Raw genomic sequence first — 10,014 nt, forward strand, 5'->3', positions numbered from 1 at the left:
CAGAGAAAATGTATATCATTTAAATCTTACCTATCACAGTTTGTGTGTTTTTATATGCTTCTGTGCTTTGCATGTAGGCCTATACAACAATATGTTTACATTATATAGGGAAAAAAACAATATATCTAGTCATACAGATGACCTTCTGGGTTAACATTTATGTTTCAAATGCATTATTATCATTGAAACACTTTGGCTTTTTACCTGAAGGTTTCAAATGATTGGCAGTTCTTTTATGTTAAGAGGCTTTCATATTTACATTTATGCATTTGGCAGACGCTTTTATTCAAAGCGACTTACATTGCATTGTACTATACATCATATAAATCACTTCCCCTGTCAGCATGAGGATTTTAACGTGAGGTTGTTGGTCCAAGACTGTTCCTGAGCCCAGCCTTCACTCTGTCCTGGGCACATCATTCCAATCTTACAGTTTTGTTTTGTCTACCAGTTTGGCAACTAAATCCATGTTTGCCCTAGGTCTTGAGAAACCTTTTTGTTTTACATTTGACTACGATGCATGAACAGTAGTTAGGAACAGACACTTCAACATCGTACATCCATCAAGCTGTACTGAAGATTTGATTCAGACCCACAGAGGTTTACAGAGCACATTAACCGCACCATTTGTTTTGCTAGAATTGTAATTGCAGCTGCTATGCCTCCTTAGGTGCATAGACGGATTATTTAAAGGACAAAATCAATTCACAAAGCAGGTGTGCTTTCTTTAAACCTTATGTATACTATAGGCAGCAGAAAATGTGCTTTTTAAAAAATCAGATTGAATCTACATTAAAAGGAAGTTTCATGATTTACTCACCCTCATGTAATTCTAAAATTGTATGACTTTTTCATCTGTAGAATTCAAAACAAGATATTGTGTAGAATGTTGATTACCAAACATCATCAGACCCCCTTGACTATGAAGGTAAATCAGTAGCATTGAGAGCATGTAGATTTTAATTGGTGAACTCGTAAATTAAGTAATATATATCTACAATACCTCTACACTAAAATGTACACTCATAGCCCCAATGTGAAAACTTGTCAAATAAAAAACTGAAGTTGAATGTTGAGATTTGCACTCGTGAGCAAAACTCACAAATCTGTCTCCTGAATTTGCAGAAAAACAGTCACAAATGTGTAAACTGGCATTTGCAAAATACAGTCGCACATACAAATGCATAGCACATATTTACACGTTTTCCTAGATCCAGATTTGCATTGCAAATTCAACACATATGTGAAAAATTTTCTACAACTTCAAATTCAAAAGACAGATTTATGAGTTTTGCCAATGAGTGCAAATCTGCAAAAAAAAATATTTTACAAGTTTTCACATTGGGGCTGTGAGTGTATATTTTAGTGTACAGGTACACATACTTAATTTACAAGTTCACAAATTAAAATCTACATGCTCTCAAGTTTTGCTACTGATTTACCTTCATACTTGACTTTCAATGGATGGACACAAAACCACTGGCACTAAGACATTTCTTAAAAAATATATTTTTTGCTTTACAGAAAAAATATACAGGTTTTGAAAAACATAAATATGGCAAGATGATGACAAAATGATAATTTGACGATTGCACCAACCTGTCCACTTAAGTTTGCCTCAACAATACAATTCTAGGGTTTGATTAAGTAGAAAGCTATCTTTTATTTTTCAAATGTATTTCTATAGTGCTTTTTACTCTTTTCACAATTTTAACTGTTTCAAAGCAGACAAGGTTTTATAAAACCTTTAATATATTTACAATGTTAGGTGTCAAATCTGGTTAGTAAGTTTAATGTTATACTCTCATATATAAGAGGAGAGAGACATATTTTGGTCGTTCATTTACAAATAACATGCATGCACACAAACACCCAGCAGAGGATATCGATACCTCCAGGAAAACTGAGAGTTTGATATGTATTAGGATGCATTATCAAGATTGCAGTATCAGGGTATTATTGACTCATCTGTGAACGTGACTCCCTTAGAAATTCAGATGAATCAACATACGCTTTTCAAAGTTTGAGCCTACTGAATGAGCTTTGATCAGCAAGAATGTCAATATAACTCGATGTCGTAATAAATTAAATAAATTAAGCTAAATTACGGATTGTTAACATTACATTTTAAAATAATTTATAAACAAACCAGGCTAATCCAGAAGTTTTAAAGACACCTGTATTGACAACAGGGACAGTAACATGTGGAATCCTAGTTCATGATCTCATCCAGATTGGAGGGTATTACTAAACAGAATGTCATAGTTAAGACCTGTTATTTTGCAAGGATTATTGGAAAAATGCCATTATTTCCAAATTCAGATTGAGACTGGGTGAGGCTCTTAGATTAAAGGTTGGATTAAACCACCATACTGTATAAATAGTTTATTCACTTAAACACATACAGGGGTTGATGCACCTATATATCAGTATGCACTGTAGCTACTGTATCTGTACAGTTATCCCACTGTTAGTACCATATTACGCTCTAGATTAAAAGATTGTTTTCCATTACGTGATTGGCTGAGATCAGGCTAAAACCCAGTCCACTAAAACTGCATTATCTAAATAATGGTCATCAGGAGAGTCATTACAAGATTGCAGCTCTTTTCTCAACTGCTTACTGGACAAATCGTGTTATCACTTATTTTTTTTTGTGAGAGTTGACTGCCTTGTAGCCTACCCTGTTCCCCTAAGAAGATAATAATATAAAGGCATACAAAAGCGTTACTTTTGTATTGCTGGTGTTTTGCCATGGCGCTTCCACTGACAAACAGGGTGACCACATTTGCTTACATTACATTAGGATGGTTAAATTCAAAACTCAAAGGTCATTTGACTATCATGTGTAGATTACATATACCACCCCACTGACTCACTTTAAGTGTTTTATTTTAACAAACGTTTATGTTTTACAACTTATCTAGGCTAAAATGCAAATAGTGTGTAACAGGGAATGCTTGTTTTGCCTGTGAAGTGGCTTTTGTTGAAGGTCTACAGAAAGAACAACATAAGGCTGCCCTTGTCCTTGACAAGAGGAATGTTGTTTTATCTTGAGCACAACAGAACACAAGTATTAGTAAAACACTTTCACGACTAGACTACCACATAGCATTAGAGGTTATAATCATTTCTTAAAAGAAACAGTGGATGGGGAAGGGGGTGTGGCTTAATGGCATCATCAGCGTGTTTAGAGCAGTTTTTGCACATATGCAGAATTGATAAATGATTTGACAAAGCAATATGTATGCAAAGAACTACATTGTCTGACAAAACACAACTCAGCATGTCGCCTAGGATGAATGTTTCCTTTGTTTGGTGTGTTTGGATTGTTTTTTTTCTTTAAGACGTCCTTCGTGCTTTAATGTAACAACACGAATATGGGTCTTTGCACAGAAACTATTCTTAAATGGAGAATTTCTTGATCAGCAACCCATATCTTGTTGCTTTATTACAAACAGGAGTTTGTCAGATATATCGTATAACCCTGCTAAAGGATATGTTTAATAGGCTTATAAACTGTTGACTAGTTGTGTGCAGTTTCTTAGGGAGATGGCTGAACAACTGATCTGCTCCGAGAATATAATTTTATAAAACAAAATGGGAATAGTAGTTCTTATCATTCCATGACCTAATGGGTTAACTGTGCTTGGATGATGGGTATCTTGCCATAGTCCAATCCTTTTCTTATTTTGCAACAAGCCGGCGTGTTTTAAATACTTCAAGTTCAACAATGTGTTCCTCCTATAATGTCCCATGTATAATATTTAATTTTGAGGCTCTTGTCTGTATGTGAGAGGCCATCTTTTTCCTCTTCTGCACCACAGTGGAATCCATTATCATGTCAACACGTTGTCATGGATACAGTATAATGTTTTCTTGCGATCTATGACTTCTGCCACGAAAACACCAAGTCCTGAGTAACTAAGTCCTGACTCTGAGTACCGTTCAATGTATGTGTATCTTGCCTGCACAGCAAACATTTACATATGTACCTAGGCAAACTAAACACCTGCCCATGATAGAATTAAAGTGACAGTTCACCCCAAAATCTAAATTCTGTCATCTTTTACTCACCCTCGGCTCGAGTTGTTCCAAATCTGTATACATTTCTTTGTTGTGGTGAACACAGAGAAGAATATTTGGAAGAATCAAATGGAAAAATTACAATGGTAGTCAAAAGCGCCCCAGAACTGTTTGCTTTCCTACATTCTTCAAAATATCTTCTTTTGTCTTCAACAGAACAAATACATTTTAAGATTCTTTTTTCAAATATCTTTCGTTATGTTCATCACAACAAAGAAATGTGTACAGATTTGGAACAATTTGAGGATGAGTAAATGAAGACAGAATTTTCATTTTTGGGTGAACTGTCCCTTTAAAGGTTTGTCTTTATCAAAGCTAATGTGAGATTTAAGTAGACACTATCCGTCAGTCAGGTAAATTTGTGTGGGTGTGCAGCTATGACTGTAGTGTGGATAGGGATAGGTATGAGCAGTGCATTCTCTCTGTGGGATGTCCATCAAGGCAGGACTGGCCCTCCAGGCACAACTGTTCCAGACTACAGAGCTCTCTCATTTCATAGAGGCCATTGACCATGAAGTCCCAGTTCTCTGGCATAATTAGCTTGTGGCCTATATTTCACATAGGATACCTCACATCCTTGTGAAATTGTACCCATTGCTGCATTTAGTAGATTTTTAAACCACATAGCCTTATGACACCGAATTTTCTGACTGGCAGCATCAGGCCAGCAATCTCAGAGTGAACGTTTGAGACTCAATGAGTGAAGAATTTGGAGCTGGGGTTAGAAACTAATCGGCTCTTCCCTTTCTTCCATCCCAAGTCTGCTGACCTGGCACTCCTGAGAAAAGTCTGCTGTCAGGTATGGCTCTACAGGTGGATCCAAAAGCCAAAGCGACTTACATTGCATTATCCTATACATTTGTTTCTAAGTATGTGCAAGTTTTTGTGAGAGGTTTCATATCGTCACTAGCACCTAGACTTCACAGAGCAAGGCTGTGGTTTTTCATGGGGGTTTTGATGAACTGAAGGTCATTGATATGTTTGCAGCCCACTTTTGAATGCTTGTTACATCCAAGCTTGTGAAATGGCCACACTGCTGGTCTCCAAATCATCCTTCCCTGTCACCGGCGCACATCTGCATAGTGTTTAGCAGCAAATGCACTGAATATTCTGCATCGTAATCATGCGTCTGATTGATATGTGTTGAAAGGGGCTTGTAAAAAGCCCTTTTGTTGTGCAAATACGGATGCCAGTAAGCTCTTCCTTTATTTTTCTGTAAGGTAGATTTTGAATATTAACGCCTGATTTACTCTTTGTTTTGCTGTCAGACATTGCTAAGGACCCCTGTGACCAAATATGGCCACTTCCTGAAAATGTAGGAAACCATTTACATAGGGCAATTTTGAGTAAGATCATTTATATGATACCCTTTCAGTTTGACTCTCACCTCAGGCCATATGCCTTTCAGGGGCATCTTAGGTGTTCAAGAAAAATCCAGGCATTAAAATGGAATTTTATGTGTAACGCGGAATGCGGTGGAATCTTGCAGATTTAGAATTTCTATTCAAATGCGGTTTAAAGTTATACAGGTTTTGAGTAAATAATGGCAGAATTCAAATCTTTGGGTGAACTCTCAATTTAAAAGTATAAGAGAATATAAATGTGCCTTTAGACCAGCTGCTCAATCAAACTTTCCATGCAGACAATGTATTGGCTGGTTGGGTTCATTTGTTAATGTTCTCTAGGAGAGATAGCAGCTTCATTTTAATAGAACATTTGAGTCAATATCAAGGGAGTGTAGATGGTCATGGTTCCATGCACCAATGACAATACAATCCAACTGTATATCATTGGCAGTCCTCACTCATGACTCGTCTGAGGTATGTGGGACAGTTCCCATGCTGTTTCCCAGGCTCAGAGCAACACAGGAAGTGATGCCAGAACCATCAATTACCTCAATACCGCACTTTTATGCATCTATACAATGCATACACGAGCAGCTTAGCCTAGAGGTGACCCACATCTAATACATTATATATTCACATCACAAACAAAACAGTGTCTTTGTTTAGCTGGTATCCAGCATGTGTGTCGGACTGGGAGGGTCTTGCTTTCTGTATTTGTGTCAGTCTGCTTTGTGAGCATTGAGTTTATGGAACAATCAATTGTTCCCATGATGTTATGTCATGGTGCCCAATATGGAGCATTTTACCAATCGGTTGTTTCTGAGAACCACCAGGGACAGAAATGTATGTTTTTATTTAGTGACCCATGCATTCTAAGTAAATGAATACATATTAATTATAAATCATCCAGAGTTTACATTGAACTCTTTTATCCTTGCCATTAAGCTTCTGTTTATGGCAAATTTGTATGAGGTAACAGCCCTTCTCTTTTCTCAGCGATATCTGCGTCATTTGCTGATTCATGTGAAGTCCTAAATTTAGTTCCTGTGCCAAAAATGATGTCATGATGGAAAGGCGAACCTCTCTGAAAGAGTATTATGCTCATTTATACATTTTTGCGATGCCGTGAAAGGTAGGCTGTGCTTCAGTGATCACTGTGTGAGCTGTGCGTATGAATTATTGAGGCTGGTAGAGCCCTCATAAATTAGAAATGCCAGAGTCTTCGGGCAGGGTAACGGCCGCTGTTCTGTGGCCACTCGCTGTCTTGAGTATCATGGCCATCTGCGTGACACAAGCTTTAAGTCCCGAAGTCCATTAATCTCTGTAATGTTTTCCCTTTACCAGCTATTGGCTTTTTTACAATATAACCTTGTGTGTATAAAATTGGCCAATTGATCCATTTATTTGTCAGTTATTGTAAATAGATGTTTGTTTCACTGTAAGATTGTTATAAATAAATTGGCGAAGTCCTATATAAAGTAATACGATCCTTTAATCATATCTGGCATTTGAAAGCTAGTTCACATATTGCCGTCGCTTATTCAATTTTTTTTATGTGTGGTGCTCTCATAGACTACTGTATAATAAATCCTGCTCTCTGGAGAAGAATCCAAGCTAATGCATGAAGCATTTACTGACTGTTGTGTAGTGTATTAAACCGACCACAACTGATCCACAGGGACCTGGGGTTTTGATTCTTCTACTACTATGGGTTTCCTTTTAAAGTGCCTATGCATCTACATATCATGATTAATAAATTATAAAAAATAAATGTAAGGAGTCAAAGGCAAGTTGGCAGGGCTCTTGTCTAAATATTACAACAACCTAGTTGGACCAGCACGAGGGATTCACTATATTTCTACCAGTAAAGAATCAAGAGGCAGAAAAACATTGACTATAATGAATAACATTCATTTATTGATAAAACATAATAATCAAAATTGAATAACTGGCGTAGGCCCCGTCCGTGTTCACATCCGAGGGTTACGGATTCTTGCAGATCCTGCCTGAGATGAATGTAGGGGCGGAGCCTATCCCCGACACGGGACAGGGACCGACCTGGTGGTGGTGGGGAGGATAGAGGGTGAACGCTTACTTCGATGTCTGCGAATGAGAAGGGGGTGAGTACCGTACTTATATACTCATTGTGATAATTGGCTAGAACCGTAGATAGATGATGACGTAACATTTGATTCTTCCCGTTCGAACTTGAGCTTAAATTTATGTTTCATCAAAGTTACAACTGGCTTATTAAGAAATAGTTGACCTACAAATGAAAATTCTGTCATTATTTACTCTGAAAAGTTGTTTCAAACCTGTATAAAGTTTTTCTTATTCTGTGAACACAAAGGAAGATATTTTAAAGAATGTGGGGAACTACACTGTTCTCGGGCACCATTGACCACCTATAGTGCCCCAGAACGGTTTTCATTAAACATTCCTCTAAATAAAAAATCTTTTGTGTTCGGCAAAACAATAAAATTCGTACAGGTTAGAAACAACTTGAGGGTAACTAAATGATGACATAATTTTTATATTAAATCAGAGCAAGTAGAAAGAGGGCTTATTGTTGACCTTTGACATTTCTCGGGGCTTTGTCTTATGTCAACATAGAATCCTTGAAACAAAAGCTTAAAGTAAATTGAGTCCCTCCAGGGTGCTTGGTATCAGATGCTGATAATGCATCGGCCAACGACCTCGTGCGTTTGATCCCAGTGGATCGCTGAGGTATGGCAGAGGCAAAGAGGAAATCCCTTGATCTGCTCCATACACAAGCCCAAAAGATACATTGAATGAGGTAACCGCAGACTGATGAGCTCTAACAGGATCAGCTGATGTCTGTTCAGAGCCCTGATCGCTGGAGGAGCCGAGAAGCATGTGCTGCAACAATGGATTAGCTTACTCCATATGGCCTGTCTGCAGCCACCACACACATACTGTAACTTCACCGCACAGCCAATGTGCTCCCAAAGTTCTCTTGGGAATTACAAGGAATGCAGAATTCCGTACTGCTTTCCGGTAGAGATTGTGGTGCATGTCTGATGTTTCAAAAATTCTGTCATTATTTACTCACCTTCAAGTTGTTCCAAATCTGTTGCATTATTAGCATTGGCATTATTAACTCATCTCTGCCACTAGGACATGTGCCTAAAGCATATAAGGTGGCTGTTATAAGTCCCCTTGTAAAAACAAACCAACTCCACCGTAGAGAACTAGTTAACTGCAGATCTAAAGTTCTGGAAAAAGTAGTCTCAACTCAGTTATGTTCCTTACTCCAAAGGAATGACATCAATGAAGATTTCCAGTGTGGATTTAGAGCACATCACAGTACAGAGACAGCTTTGATCAGAGCTACAAATGATCTGCTTTTGGCGTCTGCTTTTTGTCGCCAACATCTGTAAAATAGCATTTTTCCATCTTAAAAATATATCTAAACTATTTCATGTACTGTCACCATCAGATGCAGAGAAGTTAATTCATGCATTTATGACATCAAGACTAGATTACTGTAATGGACTATTAGGTGGTCCAAAATGCGGCAGCTCGAGTTCTTACTCGTACAAAAAAGTATGAGCATATTAGCCCGGTTCTGTCAACCTTGCACTGGTTACCTATAAAGCATCGCATTAACTTTAAAATCTTGCTTATTGTCTATAAAGCCCTGCATGTTTTAGCTCCTCACCACTTGAGTTAACTTCTCTCTTATTACTGTCGTTCACGTGCACTACGCTCTCAGACGTCCGGTCAGCTAGTAATACATAGAAGTTGGTGCAGGTGGTAGATACTTTCCCTCTCTGGCACCTAAACTTTGGAACAGTCTTCCCCACACTGTCCAGGAGGCAGACATTTCTGTCAGTTTAAATCTAGACTAAAGACGCATCTTTTTAATCTCGCATACACTACACTATCATAATATAAATATTCAGAAGGTTTAGGCTGCACTGGTTAGATCAACTGGAACCTGTATATAAACTACTGTAGTCAAAAGAAATTGAAAAAATTGGATTTAGAATATTTAAGCATTCAACATTTTCAGCCTCTCATTTCCTCTAATACGGATGAATGATTTTTATGACAAAATTGTGCACTTCAGTTTCTCATGAAATTCTAGGCTGTGTGAACAAAACACTTTTTAGGGTTTAGTGTTGACGGCTGTCCCACCCTAACCTCCTGTTTCAGGAAAAACAACGTCAACACATTAAACAAAACTGAACTATTTTCTTAACATAAACATTACATTTTAATTGTGTAACTCGTATCGCTTCCTTTAAACAGAATAGCTTTACAATTCATTCCAGGACAATGACTGGGACAAGGATGTTACAGCGCCCCAGGATTTCCATTCCAGATCAGGTAAACTTCACGAGTGAATGTTGTGCTCCAGTTTATTCTCATCTGTGTAGGTCTGCTTTGGTTCACAGGGTTACAGACACAAGAACAAGGAAAACCCCCTCGAGAGGACAGGTGGGGGAATGAGAGCGCATATCTGGGAGGTCCTTTTAAGTGAACTGTGTGCTTGAGTGGTTCCCATGCCAACGGTGAGTGGAGCGGTGTTTGGAGCATGCTCAGTGAGGATCTGGCC

Source organism: Barbatula barbatula (assembly GCF_947034865.1).
Source record: "Barbatula barbatula genome assembly, chromosome: 9".
In the NCBI taxonomy this organism is placed as follows: domain Eukaryota; kingdom Metazoa; phylum Chordata; class Actinopteri; order Cypriniformes; family Nemacheilidae; genus Barbatula; species Barbatula barbatula.